The 5504-nt window shown below is 39.2% G+C and overlaps 1 protein-coding gene across 4 annotated transcripts in view; it reads left to right on the top strand.

Moving 5' to 3' along the window:
• Positions 1–2535: 2535 nt before the first annotated feature.
• The window catches only part of Fbxl21p, a 13399-nt gene continuing 10430 nt past the window's right edge, over positions 2536–5504 (top strand). For 2 of the 4 annotated variants that reach the window (XM_010614096.3, XM_010614099.2), the window contains exons 1-2: positions 2536–2787; positions 3058–3112. The gene's annotated coding sequence lies outside the window, so the exon portion shown is untranslated. The other 2 variants (XM_010614097.2, XM_010614098.2) reach the window with 2 other exon arrangements.

Consider the following 5504-nt stretch of genomic DNA (forward strand, 5'->3'; position numbering starts at 1 on the left):
AGATGCAGTGTATCCTTTCCACTGCTTCTTTCCCCCTGTCACAGACATTTTTCAAGATTGTGGCTCCCTCATCCCTGGTCCCAAAATGAAAATAAAGAGAGTGGGACTCACAGGAAAATTGTTTTATAAATGTACCATGACCAAGAATCCTTTGTTGTGTTAAATCACTGTCATTAGCATCTGTTTGTTACTGCAGTACAATTCAGGCTATTCTTATTCAAACAATTAGAATCATTATTTGCTTTAAATTTAACAATACTTTCTACAAAAGGATTATATGAATATATTCTTTATTGTTTTCACCATGATTGTGTACTTGGTTGAAAATGAAGTATATAATTATCTGATTAGTATTATTTCAGATATATCTGTTTCAATGGTACCTTGGCTCAAGAACTTAATTCTTTCCATGATTCTGGTTACAAACTGAATTGGACAAAAACTTAATCAAATTTCCCCGTAATGCCAACACTGAATCTAACCATTGAATTCGATTCAGTTCTAGTCCAATTTGGTGCAACCAGAATCATGGAAAGAATTAAGTTCATGATCTGAGATACCACTGTATTTAAATGAATAATTGCATTCCTAGAAACATTCTTAAGTAGTATTAACAGAGTGCATCAAGATACACAGTTTTTACAAACTATGAATACCTAGAGATATTTCTTTAAAAAGTGTGTAAGTCTTGTCACTGAAAACCTGTGAAAGAAATCAAAGGAGATCTAGAGAGAAGTATCAACTATGTTCATCAGTTTGAAGAGAGAACATTATCAAGATATCAATTCCAACTGATTTCTAGATTGAAGGCAACTGTCAGCAAAATCCCAGCAATATTTTTATAAATAATGATGCTTGTACTAAAATTATAATGAAATGTAAGGATCTAGAATACACAAAATGATTTTGAAAAGAAAGAACAAGTTTCAAACATATATCTATTGAAACATACAGTTAGCGTACCACTCCTAGGAACGGTACTTACCCAACAGGAAGGAAAGCGTATGTTTGGGAAGAGGTATAAGTAGTAATATTCACAGCAGCTTTATTTATAATATCCCAAACCTAGAAATAACCCAAATGTTCTGATCAGGTGAATGCACAACCAACCTGTTTTATATCCACATACAACAAAATACTACTACCTCAGCAATAAATAAAAAGAAATGAAAATGATGAGCCTCAAATTAATCACGGCAAAAAGCCAAAGAGTACACACTATATAATTTCAATTTATATAACAAAATGCAAACTAATCTATAATGTCAGAAAGCAGATGGAAATCAGCCACAGATGCTCAAATGGCACATGGTTTTTTTGTTATTGTTTTGTTTTTTGTTTTTTTTTTTGTTTTGTTTTGAGACAGTCTATCTATATAGTTCAGGCTGACCTTGAACTCACTATGTAGCCCAGGCTGGTCTCAAACTCACAGCAATCTTCCTGCCTCAGCCTACCTAGTGCTGGAATTACAGTTTTAAACAGCCACACCCGGCCAGCACCTGGTTTCTCTTACTTGAGAAATTCAAAATATAAAAGGCAGATAATAGTAAATAGCAAAAGTGAAGAGGATCAAGGGGAATAAGAGATGGGGTGGGGGAAGGAAGAAAAAAAGATTAAGAAAAAGAGAAAAATAAATGGAAATAGTTTTTTCAAATGGAAAGGGGATTAAGAAGGAGCAGCTAGAGACATAGTAGATCTGGGGGAAATATATCGACCATATGTTCATTATCTTGATTGCAGTGATCGTTTCAAAGGTGTCAAAACTTATGAAGTGATACAGTTTAGATATGTCCATTTTATTTTGCCGATTCTGTATCAGTAAAACTGTTCACAAAAATTTATGAGGGGAATCTATACATGCAGATATGGAATTACATCCTGATGTAATAAGCAAAAAAGGAAGTTCTAGTTTGATTTCATATTTTTGGCGGGGGGGCAAGTAAGGTGAAAGTTTAAAAATTCTCAGCTCTTACTATTGCAGCAAGTAACCATCCAGGGACTGAGGTGTTGCACGGGTCACAGAAATGATATGCCTGTGTTTAACGCTGAGCTACTATCACATTTAACATTTTGAAAGATTCTTTTTTTTTCTTTTATTGAGTTTATTGGTACATTTCAGGTATGCAGTACAGTTGCATTCATCATTGGGATCTTGTACCTTTACATGAAAGGTCTTGGTTCTCATTTTTCTCCCCTTGTCCGTGCCCTCCCTTCACCCCCTCCGTCCCTCCCCATTTACACTTTATTTCCATTTTTTCATTTTGTTATATTTTTTTCTTTTCCCTTAGTATCTTTCCCCTACCCTTCCCATCTTCCCTACACCTTTAGCTCTTTGCAAGTCCTACATATGAATAAAAAGGGGGCACTTTTAGGGGAGGTTGTTTTGGCAACTGGTGCCATTTAGTCACCTCAATTTGGAGAGACGACCGTCCATTGTCCACACAAGCGGCTGCAGAGATTTAACACACGACTAGCAAACACGAAGCTCCCTACTCGCTGCCCAATAGGCGCTCCGGAGCTAAGGCGACCAGAAAGGGCACTCAGGGACCAGGCACGCTTGGGGGGCGGGGGTGGGGTCTGCGCGCGCCAGGCCTTCTGGGTGCGAGAGCCGGACGCATGCGTATGGGGAGGGTCCGCAAGCCCCACTTCCCAGTCCCCAGTCCGCGCGTCAGCCCTCCCGCTCTCCAGGAGCTTCCTGCAGGCGCCGTCGGGACTGCCGGACTTCAGCCAATCCGGTTCGCGGACGCCGGGACGCGCGGAAAAAAGTCACTGCTTCTGTGTTTGAAGGTAGCGTTTCCTACCCGGGTTCGAAGAGGCGCGGGGCTAGAGGTGGGAGGCGGAAGGCTCGGCCTCGCATCTTGTTCGCCTCGGGCATCTCTCGGCTGGCCCCGCCCCCGGCCCGCCCTCTGGATAGACCCGGCGGCCTGCCTGGCCAAGCCGAGCTAGCTCGCCCCCAACTCCGGATAAACCCGGAATTTGGTTCGCCTAGAACTCGGGTCCTGTATGCCCTGTGAGACCCCGGGTGGTGAGTTCCTTACCATGCTTTTTTTCCTACAGTGACAAGTCCCGGACCCAGGTTGGTCGTATTCGGCCACTTGTGCATCCTTGCAGGGTAAGCCTAGAAAGGGTTTCAACTTCACCTCGCCTCTCAAGCCTGTCTTTACTGTTATTTCTAATGTATCTGATTGCTGGCAAATGCTGAGTTTTACACGAGGTTCCATTTGCACGACTTTTGGGGATATTTTAGTTTATAGGAATCTCATACTGTGTAATGTAAGAGTTTATATTTGTTGCCAGGAAATCTTGAAAATTACACCCTCACCTTTTCAGTGAATGGAAACAATCGGTACACTTTCAGGTACTCTGCTAGTTTTTGTGTTTGGTAAGTGTGACTTTTAAAAAAAACCTTTTCCAAAAATTTGACACTGGAAAATAAATTCTGTTTTCTCCCCAAAAGTGTTGCAAATGATTCCATAAAACATTTCCATTAATCGTTAGATCCTTAGTGTCCTTGGTACTGTGGTGGGTTCTGCCCCTTTGCAGAAGGCTTCACTGCCAAGGGCCTGGCTTGGTGTCCTCCAGACTCTTTTCCTTTCGGAGTCTGGAGCAGAGGTTGGGGAAAGCAGAAAGAGCTGCCTTGGTGTCCCCCCTTATTCAGGTTTTAAACAGATTGCCCATTTCAGGTTCCACGTATCCCTTTCCTTGCATCTCAAAAGGTGTATTCAATCCAAGTATGTTTGGCAAACTTGAGTCTTCATATGGTTTACTTAAAAATAAACATAACCATATGGACCTTTTGTCTATGACCAAGTGTAAAAATAAACATAACCTATTCTGAAATTTTTTTAAAAACTTTCAGCTTAAATAAATATATCTTCATACCAGAGAGGGGCTTAGGAGAATATGAAATTTGCTAACTAGTCATAAAATGTGAGAACACCGAAGAGATAGCAAGAATTGTCTTAGGAAAGAATTGAGCAATATTAGTACTTGTCTTTTCTCTCCTTGAACCTGTTTTCATTTGATTTGGGCATTTTTAAAAACTTTAGCTTTTAGACTTATAAGGGAACTTGGAGGTCATGTGGGCTGCAAAGAACATAAACCTTGTTGACAACATTCTAAAAAATTGTGTTTTGTTCTGAGCTTGGGTTATAGTTAGTGGAAGAAGATAGCTGCTTCTTAACTCAGCTGATTCTTTTGCTAGAAAGCTGTTTTAAAGTGCTCTTTTGGAGGGAAAGTCTTCAGCCTTTTTCTAGGATATGCTTTTGCTGGCGTTGCACCAGTGTCTGGGATTCTAGACCCCTTTAGCAATCTGCTTTCCTAGCATGACACTTTAGAAAGTAGATTAAATGATGGACATTTGGTAATTATTTGTTCATTTTCTTCTTACTGCTTCTAATGCATTTATCTAGCCTATTGAGATAGTTTTGAATCTTCTTTCTGTTATCTGTAGTATTTATGTATTATCTCTATTGTTAGGAAAATTGAAAACTAGAATTTTGAAGCGTCTTTTGTGGGAAGCACTTGGTGGTGGTGCATAGATAGTTGCTTCCAGTTCTGCTCATGGTTGGCTTTAGGTGTCCCATCAGTCTGCCATCTAATCTGTTTGATGATCTTTCCCTCTGATTTCTATGGGAGGTTTCTTAGACGCTTGCAGAGAATGTGATTCACATGGACATATGATAAACTATATTAGGAAACAAATAAAATAATTTGGGTCAAGGTAGTTAGCATAGAAATTAAGTGAACTTGAGTTATCACACTGTTTCCTGTATGACAACATGTTTCATGCTGTAGAACTGTGCTAAGCATCCAGATCCATTTTCAGAATTTGGCTTATAATTTGACTGAGTCTTATATTCTGATTTTGTCCTCTACCAGCCCTCATAATTTCAGATAGTGACTTTCAGGCAGCAGTCATGTTCCTTCAGTAACCAGGGAAGTAATCCACCTGATCCTGAAGACTGATGTTCTGATCTGAGATAGATATTAGTGCACCATCCATCTTAAGTAACAATTCCTCACTTATATATCCTTACCAGACTAGGTCAGTAATCTCTAGCATAAAGAATGGCCTAGAATATATAAAGAACTCAAAAAATTAGCCCCCCCAAATAAAAGACCCAATTTAAAAAGAGGCAACTTAAATGAATAGATACTTCTCAGAAGCACAAATGTTAATAAATATATGAAAAAATGCTCATTATCTCAGGCCATTGGAGAAATGCAAATTAAAACGACACTGAGATACCATCTAACTCCAGAAAGAATAACTATCATAGAAAAAAAAATCTAATAGTAACAAATGCTGATGAGAATGTGGGGGAAAAGGAACTACGCTGTGTTATTGGTGGGAATATGGTATTTATATACAATGGAATACTATTCTGCTATTAAGAACAATAAACTGCTGGGGATTTAGCTCAGTGGTACCTCCTGCCTCTCAAGCACAAAGTCGTGAGTTCAATACCTGGTACCAAAAAAAAAAAAAAAAAAAAAAAAAA

Source organism: Fukomys damarensis, unplaced genomic scaffold (genome assembly GCF_012274545.1).
Source record: "Fukomys damarensis isolate Sample0158 unplaced genomic scaffold, DMR_v1.0_HiC HiC_scaffold_9, whole genome shotgun sequence".
Lineage (NCBI taxonomy): Eukaryota > Metazoa > Chordata > Mammalia > Rodentia > Bathyergidae > Fukomys > Fukomys damarensis.